At 41.7% G+C, this 20,930-nt stretch overlaps 1 pseudogene; it reads right to left on the bottom strand.

The window, feature by feature from the left end:
• Positions 1–11,134: 11,134 nt before the first annotated feature.
• On the bottom strand, positions 11,135–19,552 carry LOC148185954 (uncharacterized; annotated as a pseudogene).
• Between the last annotated feature and the right edge of the window lie 1,378 nt (positions 19,553–20,930).

Here is a 20,930-nt window from a genome sequence, read left to right on the forward strand (position 1 = left end):
TCTTGATCAATTGTTGGTTCTTTTTCTTCACCTCAAATAAAAGTGTTTGCTTCTCCTTGAGACTCTCTTTAGTCTCACCTGCAGGATAATCAGGAGAATAATTTATTTCAGCTTTGCATGGCTTCTTCACCTGGTTTGGACTTTGGTTTGTGGCACCACACTTATCTTTCAGTGCATTTATGGTCAGCTTTGGGCAGCCAATGTTTCTCAGCCTAGTGCGGTAGTTGGCCATTTTGTATTTCAGGCTAATTTTCCATCCATAGCAACCAGTGACTGACCCTTGCTCTTTCAAACAAGGATACTTTGTGATCAGAGTCTGTGCCACATCATCAAACTGCTCAATGGAAGGGTACACTTTGTATTTGACTATTTCTGATGCCAAGCCATCTAGAATATCTGACTTTAGTTTGGTACTTGGATTCAGAAGTGTGCCACTGTTGTGAAATATGTGATTGGCCTTCTCTGGCTTAACCTCTGCCTCATAGCTGACCTGAGGTATTGGAAAGGTGAGCCAGTAGATACAGATTCGGAGGAGGAAAGTATCCTATGATATGATCCTAGGGGCGAGCAGTGTGACAAGGGCTGGTGTCTGACCCATTTGCTCTTGTCTTTGATTTCGGGTGTACATATCAAGTTCACAAAGTCATTATTGAAGGCAACATCTTTGTACTGCAGCCTGAAATTTCCTGACAAGCCAAAGTGTCTTTTTATCTTTTCTTTGAGATCATCAAATTAATCTGGTATTCCAGTGGGTAGAGTCAATTTGGATTTGTTGTCTATTTGTTGACTCGTAGGGTTGCTGCCATATTGTATTCACTCTGAGGAAACTTACAAAAATTATGAATCTTTTTAAGAATAGCGAGACATTATTAGTGCTCATATTTTAACAGAATTTGTCAAATTCTGTCTTCAGTGACTCAATGTATCACATTCTCTAAATAACGTATACAAAAATGTAACACCCGATTTTATAACATGCAAAACAGACCTAACAGAACCAAACAGTTGTAAGCGACGTGGGTGTGTGAGCAGGAATAAAACAGTCCAACAACTTCTGGGTTTTACTCATAACTTTAGTGAAGTCTGCCTTCAACTCAATCCACACATTTTTCTGCTGAATCCCCCATCTCTGCCTAACTCTGCCTCCCGCTGTCCACTTCTTCCCCTCAACAAAACAACAGCCCTACCGAAACACAACAACAGCGCCGCCTAGCGGTGTAACCTTATACCAGAACATCAACTCAAGATGACTGTACACAGTAGGTGTAAAGCAGAATATAAACATTACTGTAATTCAGTTAAACTTACTGTTACACGTTTTCCCCGTTCTGCAATAAATCTGTCTGATAAATCCTGGATGAAGAGACCGTGGAAAGCCTGCAGGATTATGTCGACGAGTGCTATTACAGACTCGTCATGAGGAAGGCAACCGACACGCCAACTTCTTCCTCAAAGAGAAGCCGCTCGGAGAAGTCTCCAAGTGCCGCTTCATCGCCCGAAAGAGACTACGGAGACATCCTAGACTCAATAGATAGAAAGCTAAGCAGCTTTGACGCCCGCCTGGCTCTGGTGGAAGTCCTCCACAGAGAGTTCCAGGCGCTACGTGAGTCTCTGGAATTTAGCCAGCAACAGGTGGTCTCGCTAGCGGCTGAAAATGAGACCCTGAGGGGCTCAGTCAAATCGCTCACCGAGGGTATGACGAAGCTTTCCGACGATAACAAACGGATGAAGGAGTCCATCCTCGATATTCAGGCGCGCAGTATGCGAGACAACCTGGTTTTCTCTCCGGGATCCCAGAGTGGGCAGAGGAAGATCCCGAAGCGTCCATCAAGGAGTTTCTCCAGAAGCAACTGAAACTCCCAGCGGACACTGTGAAGAACATCACCTTCCATCGGATCCACCGCCGTGGAGGGAAGAGACCGGATGGCCGGCGCCCGAGACCCATTGTTGCGAAGTTTGAACACTTCAAGCAAAAGGAGCTGGTAAAGAGCCGAGGCAAGGAGATGAGAGGAACGGACTTCAGCGTGAACAATCAATTCCCCAAGGAAATCTTGGAGCGCCGCAGATGCCTGTTCCCAATCAGAAAAAAATTTATCGACAGAGGATCCCGGGCTATCATCACTGTGGACAAACTCTACGTTAATGGACAGCTGTTCCGTGATCCAGAAGTCACTCCATGGCTCTACTGAATGCACGTCTTCTCCCGCACTTAAAGGTAATTTCCGAGTAAGGTAATACAGAACATTGTTACAGAACAATTCCTCCACTAATTTCCTTTTTGGCCTTTATTAACTAAAATCACAGTGCACGTCTCATAATGTACTGTTTTTCTTCCAGACTGTTAATCTGTGTATTTGTGTTACCTGTTCTGTTTGTTTTGTTTCCTGTTGTAGTTGTTGTAATGTGTCACCACTTATGCTTAAATCCATCGTGTTTCAATGATGCTCAGTCCGACCACATATTTTACAAAGATACACTTGTCACACACATACACACGCACACATACAAGACAACAAATATACAACAACTTGTTTATGCAGGTTCTTCAGAAAGGCAGCTGCACACATCTAACACACACACACACACACACGCACACCTCCACTTATTTAAATTACAATTTATATTCAGTAAGTTAGTTTAGATATGAACACATTACGGTTTGTCACTTGGAATGTGCGTGGAGTTGGATCACATGAAAAAAGACTCAAAATTTTTGAACACCCTAATAACCTTCAGGCAGACACAGACATTGTTCTATTGCAGGAGACTCACACATCCAAAGTAGGACATCATAAACTTAGTTCATCACAGTTTCCTCACACATACTTAGCTAGCTATAATACCAAACAAAGAGGCGTAGCTATTTTAATTAGTAAAAAAATAAATTTCACTTGCAATAACACTATCACAGACCCAGAAGGAAGATTTATAATAATCAATATATCGACACATAATACAGAGTTATGCATTGCCAATATATATGGACCAAATGTTGATGACCCCTCCTTCTTCCACAGCTTTTTCACTGCACTTTCGGCACACTCAGACACAACACTTATAGTGGGAGGGGACTTCAACTTGGTACTCAATCCAGAATTTGACAGACTTAGCAGAGCAGGTAGTTATCGCCACTGGCAATCAAGTGATATAATAAAACAATACATGAGTGATTGTGGTCTCTGCGATGCTTGGCGCTGTTGTCACCCCACGCTCAAATAATACACCTTCTTCTCACCAGTCCACCACTCTTATTCCCGTTTAGACTACTTTTTAACAAGTAACTCAATTATGATGGACATCTCTGACACACAGATTCACCCTATCACCATCAGCGACCACGCTCCAGTCACTCTGACAATCACTAAGAAAACAGTCACACCACCATCTAGACATTGGAAATTTAATACATCATTGCTTAAGGACCCAGACTTTATTAAATTCTTTAAAAAAGAGTGGACAATATTCTCTGAAACAAATGACCTGCCTGACATCTCCTCATGTGTTCTTTGGGAGGCGGCAAAAGCAGTCATGCGAGGTAAAATGACTTCTTACTCCGCATACAAGAAAAAAAAGGAGAAAGCTCTTGAAATAGAATTAGAACAGCAAATTAAAGCTTTGGAGACAGCTCATGCCGCTTCCCAAGATAAACATTTGTTAAGTGAATTGAGAAAATCGAAAACTGAAATGAAATGAATTACTTGACATAAAAACACAATTTCAGCTACAGAGATTACGCCTGGAGAACTTTGAACACAGCAACAAATCCAGTAGACTCTTAGCAAACCAACTAAAACAGAATAAAGAAAAAGTAACAGTTTCTTCAGTAAAGAACTCTGCTGGGAAAACAACCCGTGTCCCAGAAGAAATAAATAATACATTTAGGGATTTTTACAAAAACTTGTATTCATCACAAATTAATCCATCAAACTCTAGCATAGATGTTTTTTTTAAGTGCAGTTGAACTACCAAAATTAAATAATAAACAGATCTTGGCTTTGGAGTCACCTATTTCAATAGAGGAACTTCATAAAGTCCTCCAGCATATGCCCAACAAGAAAGCCCCGGGACCCGATAGTTTTCCTGCAGAATTCTACAAAGAATTCTGGCCAATGCTCACACCAATTTTCAACAGAATGGTTGCTGAAATTAAGGAAACTTCCATACTCCCTCCTAACATGAACCGTGTAAACATTAGCCTCCTCCTTAAACCAGATAAAGACCCATTACTCCCATCTAGCTATCGTCCAATATCACTTATAAATGCAGATTTAAAAATCATTTGCAAAGCGCTGGCTAGAAGAATTGAAAAAATAACACCTCACATAATAGATCCTGACCAAACGGGGTTTATCAAGGGCAGACACTCTACAAATAACACATGCAGACTAATCAATTTGATAGACTACTGTAATATTCAGAATAAGGAAGCCATAATAGTCTCATTAGATGCTGAAAAGGCTTTTGACCGGGTGAATTGGAAATTTCTCTTTGCTGCATTACAAAAATTTGGGTTCGGAGAAACTTTCTATTCTGGATCAAAATATTATACATTTCACCCAGTGCTTGTGTCAGAACAAATGATCAAACTTCTCCAAGCTTCAATCTCCAAAGGGGCACCAGGCAGGGTTGCCCACTCTCTCCATCCCTTTTTGCCATATTTATCGAACCACTCACAGCTGCAATTCGGCAAAATAATAATATCAAAGGGATTCGAACAGCAAATGTGAACCATAAGATAAGCCTTTATGCTGATGATGTACTACTTTTCCTTCAAAATGCACAAGCTTCTCTCTCTGAGACAACAGCACTTATAGACAAATTCTCCTCTATTTCAGACTACTCTATTAATTGGAACAAATCAACAGTCCTACCTATAAACTCTGACTTCAAGAGTGGGTCAACCGCCCCACTACAATCGGGAAACATTAGATACTTAGGTATCAACATTTCCGCCAGGCTGTCTGACCTGACACGGCTAAATCACATTCCCCTACTTAAAACAATAGAGGATGATCTCACTCGGTGGAGGAATCTGCCCATATCGCTTATGGGAAGAGTGACAACAGTTATAATGATGGTCCTGCCGACCATTACACAGTCAAAAACTTTTTTTAAAAAATCAGTGTACTGTCTTTGAAGCACTGAATGCCAATTTACCATTTTCCTTTTTTAAGTTTAAGTTAGTTTTTAAGTTTTTAAGTTTTCATTGTCAGGAATGAGCATATTATAGCCCTACATGAGCTGATGTTTTGTTGCCAATGACAAAGTTATGTTCCTGAAGTTCTTTAAATGCCTAACAATCTGCTTTAAAAAAGCCTCGAATCGCATAGTCCATAATGCTACAAGGGGACCAAAACATTTTATCATTTCAGGATAGTGTTCCAGAAAGTGATGTTTTGGCAACAACTTTTTATCAGGAAAGACTTCCCGATAGTGTTTTCGGTGGTCTGAAATTTTGCACTCCAAATATGCAACAGTTTCTGCACTTTGAACAGGAGAAACTACTAATTCCACAATGTTCTTTAAATCCAAAATCACTTGTCATGCAGGTTCATTATGAGGAACAAGGTCCCCAACAATCCCAGGGAGTAATTAAAGGAGACACCAGCTGTCATGTTGACACCTATCGTCTGTTTCTTTATGAAAAAGTTTGTGGAAACAGATGAGGGCGATTTGTCTTACCCCCCCCCAACTTGCATGGAAATGATCGAATGAGATTATTGAAATGATCAAGAGTGAGCAACTTCTTAGACAGAAACACTGCAGTGTACTCTGCTAGTTCAACTGGAATTATGCCCACATAAAGATTATGCACAATGTCTGGGGGATAGCCACAGGTGACATTAAAGTGAGAAAGACTTTCAGTCAAAACACAAGCAGTTGATGAACTTCTTTGCTTCTACGCTCAAATGCTCCTGATTTCACCTCTTGGTCTTGAATGTCACAAAGCTAAGCTGTAAAAAAACGACAGAAATACTTCCCTGAGAAACTCTCAACAAAACCGGCTAGGCCATGAGCCCCTAGATTATCAGCAATAACACACTGCACTGTGCCCTTGATTAATGACCCCAGGTGTGGAATAATGACCCTTGCTGCTCCAAAGTCACTATATCATGCAATAAAGGTTCAAATATTTTCTCATAACCAAATGCCTTGACATAATCACTTTTGCATAACGATGCTAGGTAATTTGAGGAAAGGGCTGTGCTACTACAGGAAGGTAAATAACCTAAAATCTAGTAAAATGTACAAAGTTTGTGTTTCTTGTTTGATGTTTCCAAGAGATTACACACAGGGAAATTCTTAAATCTTCACTTGAAAGAAGCAAATTCTTCTTATAATATTCACCATCCTGGAAAGACAAATTCTGGTGCTGATTTACAGTACAGGCTGTATGCTTATCAACAGCCTTATCAAGTACATCATTTCGCCCCAGCAGCTGTTGTAGAGACTTAAGTAAGGGCACATACTGAAAGATTTTACTTGCCTCAAGTACATATTCAACTGGCTCCACAACCTTAAAATGTTCTTTATAGTTTTGTTTACGTTTGAAAGTTAAAGCTAGTGGACCCTCCTTAGCTATTGCCTTTACCAGAGGATTGTGCGTCAAAATGGCAGAACTCAGCTCTTCAATTATTAACTGATCAACATGAAGGCTGTGTTTTTTGAAAACATCCACAACTTTACAGTTTGATATGGGTACCACAGCAGAGAAGAAAAGAAAGTGCAATTCTTCTAACAACTCATCAATTGCTGAGTTAGGTACATGTGATAAATTTTCTAATTTCAGAAGAACAGATGCAATTTATGGATTATTAGTCTTGTAGGTTCACATGTTCTGTCTCTGTTTGAATCGAACTGTGAGAATCTAGACCAGAACCAGGTTCTGCAAGATCAGTGGGCAGTACTTCAGATGAGTAATCATCAGTTGTATCACTACCTTCCAGTACTCCAACTTTAAAGTCTTTTGCTGTGCATGTGTCATGCTTCCTGCTGAGATTTAAAAGTAGCATGTACATTTGTTTGAAAAGAACAATTCTGAAACATACAAGTGACAGTTTCATAGCGCTTCAAGTGGGTGTTGATATGAGAAAAATAATCTCTAATTGATAATATTACACTTCCTGGACACAAATACATGTGAATGTTGCAAGCGCAGCACTTCTTACAGGTAAACTATCAACATGACTTCTACTTAAATGAGTTTTAAGTCAAGTCAAGTCAATTTTATTTATAGACCCATTATCACAAAACATGGTTTGCCTCAGAGAGCTTTACAGTGTACGACATCCCTCTGCCCTTAAACCCTCACATCACCCAAGGAAAAACTCCCGAAAAAGAACCCCTGTAACGGGGGGGAAAAAAAGGAAGAAACCTCAGGAAGAGCGGCAGAGGATGATGAGGGATCCCTCTTCCAGGATGGGCAGATGTGCAATAGATGTTGTAAATAACAAATAAAGTACAATTGTAGCAAAAAGGAAAGAGAAAGAGAGAGGGGGGAGGGGGAGAGAGGGGGAGAGAGGCATAGCAATAATGGAAACAGATGCATGTCATAATACAATAACGATAGGTCCAAAATTATCAAATGCACTCTATGATGATATTGTGGGTGTTGATAAGAGTCTCATGCATATATTGATACGGAGGTGTCCAAAGGCATGATCACAGCATCGGCGCAACCAGGACCAAGAGCACGATGGGCGAGCTGGGGGTACAGTATCAGCACGAGCACAACCAAAGGCATGGTCACAGCGCCAGCACAGATATCACCACGATCAGGCACAGCCAGGGTTGCGGCCAGGATCCGGGAAAGCTAGGAAACAAGGGAGCAGGAATGCTCCGGAGAGGCAACGGGATTAGCGTAGTGCAGTTCAACAGAACCAAGGTGGTGAACATTAAAAAGGATAAGCACTTAGTGCACAGTGCTTAATGATCCTAGAGTCACTGATCAGCAATTACAACTTAAATATGAATGCCAGAGAGCAGTAATAGAAAAGAAAGAAAGAGAGAGGAAGCAGAGCCAGAAAGAAAGAGAGAGGAAGCAGAGCCAGAGTGGCAGGTCTGAACGGATTCAAAACCACCCCCGTTGGATCGGGCCAAAAGCTTTGCCACCTCTCCCTCCTCCCCATCATGGGGATTTCAACTGAGCACAAGAAACTTGTGCTCCAGAAATATACACACTAACGAAACTAGGGTCAGCTATTATGGTTTTACATATAAAGGTCAGAGAGCAGTGTTTGTCCCCACTGCTCCCTGACCCCTATAGAAAGTCCCCCGGCAAGTTACCTATGCCAGCCTAACTATGGGCAGGTCCGGGCAACCTGAGCCAGCCCTAGTTATAAACTTTATCAAAGAGGAAGGTCTTAAGTCTACCCTTAAAAGTGGAAACGGTGTCTGCCTCCCTAACCGAAACTGGAAGATGGCTCCATAACAAAGGAGCATGGTAACTGAAGGCTCTGGTTCCTATCCTACATTTGGAAACTTTGGGAACCCCAAAATAATCCTGCATTTTCAGAGCGCAGTGATCTTAAGGGTTGGTTAGAAAATATGAGCTGCGACGGATAGGATGGAGACTGACCATTTAGAGCTTTGTAAATAAGGAGGAGGATTTTAAATTTAATCCTGGATTTTACAGGGAGCCAGGAAGCATGTATAAGTAAAAAGGATTGGTCCAAGCACAGAACCCTGTGGCGCTCTGAAGCAGACCTTAGTATGCGCAGACGATTGGTCATTGATTTGAACAAATTGGGAATGACCTGATAAGTAAGATTTAAACCAGGTTAGTGCTGTTCCTAATTAAGTTATTCATTATTAAGCTAAGCTAATTAAGTGTTCCATTCTGTGCAGCAAGATGTGATGGTCAATGGTGTCAAAAGTGGCACTGAGATCTAAAAGGATAAAGACAGAGACCAGATCTGAATCAGAAGCAATCAATAAGTCGTTGTTAATTTTCACTAGTGCCGTCTCTGTACTATGATGAAGTCTAAAGGCTGACTGAAAGTCCTCGAATAAATTATTATCTTGGAGAAAGTCACAGAGTTGATGAGCAACCACTTTCTCAAGGATTTTAGAAATAAAGGGGAGATTAGGTATCGGCCTATAGTTAGCTAAAATCTCAGGATCAAGAGTGGGCTTCTTTAGAAGAGGTTTAATAACAGCTACTTTAAAGGACTTTGGTACATAGCCCGTTAATAAAGACACATTGATTATATCTAATAAAGTAAAAAATAAAATTGTCTAATAGGGTAAAGGGTAAAGCTAGGGTAAAGCTTCCTTAAGTAGCCTAGTTATGATGGGGTCTAGCAGGCATTTTGATGGCTTAGATGCAGAAATCAAACTAGAGAGTCGGCGAAGGTCAGTGGGGGAAAAATGGTCCAAATAAATTCCAGGCCTTGCCGCCATATCCAAACTACCTAATTCCGGGGTCAGGTCAGTTAAGGGCAAGAGGTGATGGATTTTATCTCTAATAGTCATAATTTTATCATTAAAGAAAGTCATAAAGTCGTCACTGCTTAGGGCCAAAGGAATACAAGGCTCTATAGAGCTGTGACTCTGAGTCAGCCTGGCTACACTGTTGAAAAGAAACCTGGGATTGTTTTTATTTTTCTCAATTGATGATGAGTAATAGTTTGCTCTGGCATGGCGGAGGGCCTCATTAGACATTTTAAGACTATCCAGCCAGACTAAAAGGGACTCTCTGAGGTTGGTTGAATGCCAATTTCTTTCAAATTTTCGCAATGTTTGTTTCAGCTTGCGGATCTGGGGGTTAAACCATGGGGCTAATTTTCTTTGTTTCATTAATTTCTTCTTGAAAGGTGCAACAGAGTCGAGAGCTGATCGCAGTGAGCCAGTAGCATTATCAATGAGACAATCAATTTGAGAATGACTTAAGTTAGTGAGAGTATTGTCAGTCATTGTAAGACATGGTAATGTCAATGCAGAAGGAAGGAGTTTCTTAAATTTAGCCACTGCTGAATCAGATAGACATCTAGAATAGTAACTCTTGCTGAGAGACTTGTAGTTGAGTAGTAAAAAACTGAAAGTCATTAAATAATGGTCAGACAGAGCAGGATTCTCGGGGAAGACTAATAAATCTTCAATATCGATGCCATATGCTAGGACAAGATCTACGGTGTGATTGTAGCAATGAGTGGGTTTATGTTCAAACTGACTGAAGCCAATTGAATCCAAAAGCGTGGCGACAGCAGAACTAAGGCTATCACTCTTGATATCCATGTGAATAATTACATTGTCTGATTTAAGCACTAAATTTGATATAAGCTCAGAGAATTCAGATAGAAATTCAGAGTATGGGCCGGGGGCGCGGTACACTATAACAAATAGAACTGGCTGTAGAGTTTTCCAGGATGGGTGAGAAAGACTAAGGAAAAGGCTTTCAAATGAACTATAGTTTAGCTTAGCTTTAGGGTGAATTGCTAAGCTTGAATCAAAAATAGCAGCGACTCCCCCTCCTCGGCCAGTGTTGCGTGCAACATGACCATTTATATGACCAGGAGGAGTGGATTCATTCAGGCTAACGTACTCTTCAGGACAAAGCCAGGTCTCAGTGAGGCATATTAAATCAATATGATTATCCAGTATTAAATCAGTGACTAAAAGAGCTTTGGTTGATAGGGATCTAATGTTTAAGAGTCTGCATTTAATTCTCCTGTTATGATGCTGTTTGACAGGAGATGTATTATTTATTTTAGATTTAAACAAATGAAGTGGTCGGGGGACAGACACCGTTTTTACATTACATTATACATTACATAACATATACATAACATTTACATTGTGGGTGTGCGACTGTGCTAGAGGAAGCTCAGAGAAGCGTGTAAGACTGCGACTCTGCACCCTGGTCCCAACTCTGGGATGTCATGGCTTTGGGCTTCTCAGCCAGCCATAAACTCAGCCAGATTCCTAGAGAGAAGAGAAGCTCCATCCAAAGTGGGATGGAAGCCGTCCCTCCAGATAAGACCAGGTTTCCCCCAAAAAGAGTGCCAGTTATTAACAAAGCCCACATCATTTGCTGGACACCCCCTCGACAACCAGCGGTTGAGAGATGACATGTGGCTAAACATGTCATCACTAGTCACACTGGGGAGGGGTCCAGAGACATCGTCTTTGCATACTAACACACCGACTCTATGTTAATTTTAGTGACCTCCGATTGGCGTAACTGGGTGTCATTGTTGCCGACATGAATAACAATGTTATTGTATTTATGTTTAGCCTTAGCCAGCAGCTTTAGATTTGACTCAACATTGCCCGCTTTGGCTCCAGGGATGCATTTGACTATGGCCGCTGGTGCCACTAACGTCACGTTTCGCAAAACAGAGCTACCAATGAACAGGGTTGTGTCCTCAGCCAGTGTGTCGCTGAACGGGGAGTACTTATTCGAAACGTGAAGAGGGGGAGGTGTACTGTGGGCTTCGGCTTACTATGCTTCGCTCGGTAAGTCACCCAGCCTCCTGGCTCCACGGGAGTTGCTGGGTTACGGCTAGCAGAGGCTATGCTATGTCAGTCCACACCGGCTAAATGGGGCTTGTTAACTATCGCAGCTAAAGAGGGATTTTCCATGGTGCGGAGCCGTGCTTCCAGATCGCTAAGCCTCGCCTCCAGCACAGCAAATAAACTACACTTGTTATAAGTACCACTGTCACTAAACGAGGCAGAGGAGTAACTAAACATCTGACACACTGAGCAGGAGAGAGCAGCAGAAGAGGGAGAGGAGCAGGAGCGAAGCCATCGCTAACCAGAGCTAAAGCTAAAGTAGCTAACAAGATAACAGTGAGTGATTACATAGGAAAAACTGCTGAGAGGAGAAGACAGCAGTGAGTGTTTGTGTAAAACTTAAGTGAGTTTCAAGCACAGACAAGTAAGCAGCCGAAGTAAGGAGCAAGTTAGAGGATTAGCCAGGAATTGTTCGTAGGAGCAGCACAGAGACGCTACTAGAGGCACAGACAGAGATACACCGGTAGTGAGGTATCACGCTTACCGCAGTACGTCAGCATGTCAGTCCGACAAAAAAAAAAAAAAAAACAGCATTCCAAGTTTTGAATAAACATGGGCAGTCATAGTATGTGCATGGAAATGAGAGTCTCTGACCAAAATGGCACTGATTTAATTTATAGTGTTTTAGTAACTGGTACCTTGTTGATACATTGTCAGCACATTCCTTTCATCTCCACATTCAACCTGCAGAAAAATAAAGACGTTTCAATGATAACTTAAAACTAGTTCCACGTTACAGCTATTGTTATGCATTTGTAGTTGTTATGTTGTAAAAGAGATATTTAATATTTTTTATACTGGGGTTGTATAGTCATTAACACTTTCCCTGCCAGAGAATTATTATTAAGTTGCTACACATTAAAAAAAAGAAAAGATCACCTGCTTTCATACATAAAGAAACATTTTATCCTAGTTTCTTTCGGTCCTTTCCTTTTTTGTATCAACCACTGAATTTGTGCATTTTCATCAAAAAAGCGACATTTTGGACCAAAAGCTGAGAGTTGCTTTTTTGTAAAAGAAAGCCACTTTCAAGCGCCAAACCAATTTCATGTTTCATTTTTTTCATCATTTTATTTTCTTTTGTTATCTTGTACAAAGACACAAAAACATTGTTCTTCTTGAGGTTAAGTGGAATTATGAGTGAAACATTCCCCAAAATGTCAGGACAACATCAACAGCTACAGAACTGTCCCTAAGTAACGGCTTTGTTGTGATCTCTGCATATTTCCATGTTGTTCTGCTTGTTGTTGAAAGGAGTCAAACATCAGATATCAGTTCATTCTTTCAGCATAACTGAGCTGGAAACTCACTGCACCTAAATTCACACGGCGAGCACTTTGTCCTCTCGTCCACCTGCCACACACACGGCACACACACATCAGCAGGAGGGAGGGGGGAGACGCTGGTCTGACGGCCGCTTAGAGCGCTGTTCCACAGTTACTACGGGCAGCACGCATGGTCATAAAACACAATATATGTCCTCCTTGTTCACCGGTGATCTGAAAAAAAATCGAGAGGGTCTAAAAAGCTGCTAAATAGCGTTAAAGTCGGCATGTTAATAGTCCTCGCCCCCCATCACCCTGGGGACCTTACATAATCTTGTTCATTTGTTTTTGGATGAGGAAATGTTTTATTGCACAACATCTGTAAAAGTGCCCCCCACACAAAAACAGTGAAAACACCAACTGAGGGAATACCACGTCAATGGCAGGGAAAGAGTTCATTTCTAAAAAAATTATAATAGGTAATATACTGGCTATGAATAAGTACAACCCCACTTATAAACAATCCAAGCTATCCCCTTCACATATCTTAAATAAACCACAATTAATTTTCTATTTTAAAGACTTACCATTACTGTTGAGCCATTGGCTTTGCATCCATATATTCAGCACACTGACCTTCTCCCTCACACAACTTGGAAACCTGAAATTCATTTTGAAAGTCTTCATTATTCACATAAAAATGAGCCCACCTCATTGCAGTAATGTCAGCTGAGCCTGCTGGCGCCCCCGCAAGTCTCTTTTACACTACTAACCAAAGTAAACTAAAACCATAAATTACCAAACCCTTTAAATGATATAGATAAAGCTTGTCATTTTGCTTCTTTTAAGACAGACTGTAACACGTTCATGACATAAATAAGCAGGAAAACATCATTAAACAGTGTGACTTAAGTGAGATAAAAACTGCTGTTTAAACTTAACATCTAAGTACATGACCGATCGTAAAAAATACAAAAATACAGATCATCTGACATATGATTCATATCACATAATAATCCATGTATTTACCATGAAATCGTAGGGTGATAACAAATGAGGCCAGGCATTCAGGAGCACGTTTTTGAGCACAGTAAATTGACGTCGGTGCACTGAGCATGTGCGGAAAAGTACGGAAGAGGTGCTAGGACAAAATTTAATTCAGTTTAACACAGACATAGTGCATTTTAAATAGCTTGGTTATTTGAATGAAGCGTCACACACTATAGTGAATCCAAATCCCCTTACTATAAAATTACTGCAATGAAACTCTGTTTTTATTGCAAAAAATGCACATATTAAGTAGTTTCGCCCCCAAAGACTTAGGTAATGCAAACATCCATGTTTTGCTTAGAGTGTGGTTGCCAGTATCACCTCTGACCATGTGGTGTTCCGTTTACCTGTAACCACACTAGACAGTGAGGTCACATATGGAGAACAAAAAATGCATTTTTTTCCTACATGGAAGAATCTGTAGCCAATCAGATGTCTCCCTCCTTTCAGCCAATCACAAGAATGTACCCCACGTGGGGGTGGGATGTACTTTTCAGCCAATCATATGAACGCGTCCGCACAGCACTATGCATTCCTTCCAGCAGGCCCCCAGGAACTTTAAAATTTACATAGTGGCCAAATGTGGAACTACAGCATCACGTGGCGCTCACTGGCCCAGAAAGACTTTTCCCCATATGCTTAACATTGGGAAATAGACCTCCTTAAATCACTGGATATTTTTTTGAGACATGTTGACTTTTCAGAGTGCATTTTTAAATAGCCATTATTAAAAACATTAAGTCCTAAAGACATAAAACGCACATAGGACCCGCGGGACTACTGCATGAATGCGCATGTAACTCTTGGAGTCCCTGGCACAACACAGGCTTCGTGCCGGCAGTAGTAATGGATATTTTTGAATCATAATTAATCATTTTTACTATTTGACAACACATCCATATGCTGTTGGCTGTAAAGCCTGTAATATGGACGTCTTTCCGTATGTGTACCAGAGACCGTACAGTCTGCAGTCTGTATTCAAACTACCGGTCATCAGCACGGAGCACTAGTGACTAGTGACTAGTTATTAAACGGTACTGAACGTAGTATTTACTTAAAGTTGAGCTGTGTAATAATACACGGGGCAATATTACAAGGCACCACCTTTTATATATTTGTGGGCACAACACATTTTGAGTCTGTTAATTTAATTTTTCTGGTTGTGATTACAATATGATTCCCTGATAAGTTTTAAGTATATTTGTGTATGTGTGTGTTTGTGTGTGTGTGTAGAGAGAGAGATAAATACACCATTATCTGATTATCACTTAAATATTAAAACTGACAGCACCACTGTTGTTATACCACCGTTTAGCTGCTGTTGCTAATAAGCTAAGTTACTACGAGAGGAATGCTCGTGAACGAGCGCTGTTCACTTCGAGCACTCAGGTAACTTGTGTGAGCGAGCCAGTGAGTTGGAGCCAATGCTCGGGTACACTCGGCCGCACTTGGCCGCATTCAGCCCTACTGTCATTAATCACTTCTACACATGCTCTATGGGCCAGTAGATGCGGGTATTTTACACTTTTCTAAACCTGGAAAAAGAGTTTTCTCTGCTTCATGCGCCACTGAGCAGCTCTCATAGGAATGAACGAGGCCCCGTTCCCACGGCTGTATCCAGATTTCACTATAATACATCTATGCGACAGTCCAGTGGTGATGATGCTATAGCTTGGTAGCTTATGACACTAGATACACAGTTAAACCGCGTAACTACAGGCACATTTCATACAATTCTCTAATTATCTGAGCAAACCTCACAACTTAGGAAAACTAAGTAAACCTGAATAATGTTTCACTTACACTTCACGCATCATCACCACCAGACGCCATGTTCACATTGAACAGCAACCTGTCTGTCGCTCTGGTAGGCATGTATAGTATAGACGCATTCATATGATTGGCTGAAAAGGACAACCCAACCCCACGTGGGGTACGTTCTTGTGATTGGCTGAAAGGAGGAAGGCTACAGATTCTTCCCTGCTGAAAAAAATGCATTTGTGGATTGAGACACAGCTAGAAAGTCTCAAAAAGATTCACACACAAATGCAGTGAAGTTCAAGAATCGCAATGTTTGTAAATGCAGATTCAACAATTTGTGAATAACACAACATACATATATGATTTAGATGAAAATTGCAAATTCTTTTAACTCATTGAGTGCCAACGCTTGAGTGCCATTGACATATATATACGTCAAAGTGTGTTTTTGGTGGCTGGCACAAGGGGGCACTCTCATGCTCCCTATGTGTAATTTTGGGGCTGCTGGGATTCGTAGTTGTAGTACTAAAGACGGTAGATCAAAGCATGAAGTGGAGTAGCCGGTATCAGAGAGCAGAGTGATCTGTACGGAGGCGATTCGAAGCTACAGCAATGAAGCTACATCAATTCAATAACGGCATAAAATGCCCCCCCAAAAAACGCAGAGGGTCAAGTGGCCAGTTTCGCCAGCGGATGCTGAAAGAAACTCTCATGGATCTCGGGCCCCCTCCCCCATGCTCTTGGCTGAATGTCCCGCGGGCATTTACTTTGAAAAGATTAGAGTGTTTAAAGCAGGCCCAGTTGCCCGAATACTGCAGGTAAGAATTATGGAATAGGACTCCGGTTCTTTTTTGTGGGTTTTCTCTCTCTGGACCATTATTTGTTGCACTGTGCTGTACTTTGCACATTTATTTTACAATAAAATAACATTTGTAATACAATTTTCAGATGTCTTTTATGTCATTGAAGGCAAAATTATAACATTCAAATCACTGTTTTGCTTGACAGACTCCCTTTCACAAAAATGCATTTTTCTCAGCTTTCTAGAAAAAAAGTGGTCTTTTTGATGAAACTAGCCTCTATTCAACTTCAGATAAATCAAGAATGGAACAAGGTGCACCAAACGTTTTTTTCCATGACGGAAAAGAGAGTTTCTTCTTTTATTGAGCTATTCGGTGTTTCCAGAGTCTTTGTGCAAAATATTCTGTGGGTCTTGAAAGATGGCTCAAAATGGCCAGAAAGGCTGGCACAAGCCCCTTTCCATCATATAATAGGGCTGGCACTCAATGAGTTAAATAGAGATATTTGTGGATTTTCATCATATATATTTTAAACAAGTAATATTTGTGTGTGCATCAGAAATATTTTGGTGAAATTCATCAATTTATATGTGTTATTTTTACATATATAGAATGAGAAATATTTGTGTGTTGAGAGACATTTAGATATAAATCCTAATATACACTTGTGAATCCTTCTGTGTGCATTTATTCATTATGAGACAGATCTAACTCCATAGTAATGAATGGGTTGCTGATGACCACTGACACTGAGGCAGTAGCTGATAAGTTTCAGGAGGCCAAACGGTGTGGACAGGGAAATTATTGAACTGCAAAATGACATTAAATTACAAGCAGGCAAATTGAAATCTTGCTGATTGTTAGAGATTAGGTGTGTCCAACAATGAACCGAACTACAGTGCATTAACTGATGGGCTGCAGGCACAACCATCGCACTGACTGTGGGGAAGATGATGATGATTACAGTTTACAGGACAGAGGTCCAGACTGATTTGTCTTTTGCTTTGTATGATGCTTCAGTTTTTGTTGTAAGAAAATACAACCTACAATGATTAAATTTTTAATTGCGTGTTTTCACTACCCTTCTGTATCGGCTTTTATTTCTTAAGTTTTTCAAAGGTATGTGTTACAAACCTGGCTCACTGGTTTGCAACAAAGAGAGAGTCCACACAAAGTTTGCCAGGGAATAAGGAGATGTTTATTTAACTGAATATAATTAAAAGGAAAATAAGGTGCATATCCGTAGATCAGTGTGTGAGGTGGAATGAGGTGTGTGTGTGTGTGTGTGTGTGTGTGTGCGCAACAAACAGAACAAACCAAACTAACTAAACCATGTCGGCCATGTGGCGTCAGCTGCTCAACCACCAGAGAGAGAAAAGAGTGACTCCAGCAGCCCTTTTATAGAGGTAGGCCCCGCCTATAGGTGTGGCCAGCCATTTAGACGGCCCAACTACTCTGGGGCTGCAGCAAAGGAAGAAGCTGAGGAGAGAGGCACAGATTAGTGAGGCCGTCACACCCCCTCCCATAAGAATGAGGGCCCAAGGGGTTCCTCACATCCAGATGTGATACAAAATACATATAGAATATTGACATACTATCACCACCTTACCCAACACCCCGCCAGCTACACTCGACTGTGGTGCCCGAAAGTACAAGGCACAGCATAAACACAAACGGACTGTCAAGGAAAGCGCACTATGGAGATACCGCGCGGGACAAAGCATCAGCGACGACATTTGCCGACCCCTTCAAATGACGAATGTCTAGGTTGAAAGGCTGGAGGAACAGGCACCATCTCATCAACCGCTGGTTTGGGTTCTGCAAGGAATGGAGGAAGGTCAGTGGATTGTGGTCAGTATACACAGTCAAAGGTCTACCTCCACCACCCACGTAAACCTCAAAATGCTGCAAAGCCCAAATGAGGGCCAGAGCCTCCTTCTCCACCACAGAATAATTTAGTTGATGAGAATTAAATTTCCTAGAAAAGAAGCTAACTGGGTGGTCCACACCATCTGGACCAGACTGCAGAAGTGTGGCCCCAGCACCCACATTGCTGGCATCTACTTGCAGCTGGAAGGGTTCGTTGAGCCGAGGAGCTGCCAAGACAGGAGCAGAAGTAATTAGACCTTTTACATTTTCAAATGCACGTTGACATTGAGGAGTCCACTCAAACTTCACCTTGGAACTTAACAGGTTGGTTAAAGGAGCTACTACTGTGGAGAAGTTCTTACAGAATCCCCTGTAGTACCCTACCATGCCTAAAAAACGCATTAGCTCCTTCTTGGTAGACGGCGTCGGAAACCCATCAATGGCCAGAACCTTGGCTCTCACAGGACGGACCTGACCCTGTCCAACCACTTTCCCCAAATACGTCACTGTACCTCTGGCAAATTCGCACTTGGCCAGATTTACGGTCAAATTTGCCCAAGCCAGCCGGTCAAACAAAGCACGGGTGCGGTCTAAATGCTCCTTCCATGTGTCACTGTAAATTACTACATCATCCAAATATACTGCACATCCTTCCAACCCCGCTACGACTTTATTCATCAAGCGTTGAAACGTTGCTGGTGCATTACGCAGCCCAAATGGCATAACCATGTAGGAATAAAGACCTGAGGGAGTGATAAATGCAGCAATTTCTTGTGCTCTCTTAGACAATGGGACTTGCCAATAACCCTTTAAAAGATCAAATTTACTCACAAACCTCGCTGCGCCCACCTGGTCCACACAATCCTCCATACGAGGCAGTGGAAAGGAATCTGGCTTAGTGATATTATTAATTTTGTGAAAATCTGTACAGGGTCTGAAGGTTTGATCGGGCTTACCAACTAACACACAGGGAGAGGCCCAGCTAGAACTGGAGGGCTGTGCAATGTCATGCGCTAGCATGTACTTCACCTCTGACTCCAACTGCATGCGTTTCTCTTGCGAAACCCGGTAGAACCGCTGGCGAATTGGCTCAGCGTCACCCACTTCGATGTCATGCTCAATAAGATGAGTTTGTGTGGGCGTGTCTGAGAACAGGGAGGGGAAAGACAAAATAAGGCTAGACAACTCTTGCTGTTGCACCTCAGACAGATGTTCAAGCAACTTATCCAAGTTGCACAATGACTCTGAGTTCTTGAGCCGGCCTTGCATCACACAGTCATCTGGATCCATCTCCTCCCCTCCTTAACCAACTCCAGCTTGTAACGCTCTAGATTTTGACGCTCCTTCTCCTGCTCTAGCTCAGCCTCACGCAGCCTCAGATTACATTTTAACCTCTCCAACTCTAATGAATGCTGCAAAGTTAACAACTCTTTTTGTTGCTCAAAAGTCAAAGGCACCCCAGCCCCAGCTACAGGCCTCACAAACCTCCCTGGCTGCACAGTAAGACTGACTGGAGGAGAACCTGCACTCTGAGAGTCACCACCTTTAACTGCAGCTGACAAAACCCCCAGCTGAACCAAACCCTCTTTTATCTCACACAACATGCGATCTTTACGCCACTGACTGAGGATTTCAATTTCAAAATGCTCTGCCACTGTCATCAGCTGGTCTTTAGTGCAGGGCCTCACTGGGACGCTGCAAAAAATCCTCTACAGACATTATTGAACAATTACTGAACCACACAGACCAACTAAATCAACACTTAAAGTTTCCCTGCCATGAATCTGAAGAAATCTAATAAGTTAACCTGCCACAACCACACTACAAAAATAAATAAATAAATAACCTAGTGCGACAGCCACAATGTGGAACATCCTCTCCCCTAGCTACCTGCCTGACCAGGAAACTAGCTGTCTATCTCAACCCTAGTCTTCATGCAAAAGCGCTGGTGGGAGATTTAAACACAAAGCCCAATGACTCGGCCAGGCAACTATTAAAATGGTGACCTACCTAGACAGTCACGGAGGTGTACCCATAGCAAAACTGCTGTGGCCATACTAATGCACAAAAATAACAAACTAAAATAACAAACAACGAGTCCACGCATGGACGTCGTTCTGATACCTAACGGGAAAGTAGTTCCACTAACTGGGCTGTCCTACTTGCACCAGATCAGAGCAAACCAAAACTAAAGACAATCAAAACTCAGGCAGGTTAACAACTACTTACTGGTGTGACCAACTGAGAACCTGAACACCAATACACGCTGACTCAAACCATGTGGAGGACTCCCTCAAAACCATGCTTATCTAGGCTACAGCTTTCCACAATACACAGAAACAATGTACTTACCATAGCAAAGAATTTTCTGAGGCCTTACTGAAAACCCTTTACTGTAGAAGCCTTCGAAGCATAACATTACTTTAACAAGGATCCAAAGATCCCGGACGAGCCCCCATTTGTTACAAACCTGGCTCACTGGTTTGCAACAAAGAGAGAGTCCACACAAAGTTTGCCAGGGAATAAGGAGATGTTTATTTAACTGAATATAATTAAAAGGAAAATAAGGTGCATATCTGTAGATCACTGTGTGAGGTGGAATGAGGTGTGTGTGTGTGCGCAACAAACAGAGAACAAACCAAACTAACTAAACCATGTCGGCCATGTG

This window comes from Plectropomus leopardus, chromosome 22, assembly GCF_026936395.1.
Source record: "Plectropomus leopardus strain MGB_pleo_1.0 chromosome 22, ASM2693639v1, whole genome shotgun sequence".
NCBI lineage: Eukaryota > Metazoa > Chordata > Actinopteri > Perciformes > Serranidae > Plectropomus > Plectropomus leopardus.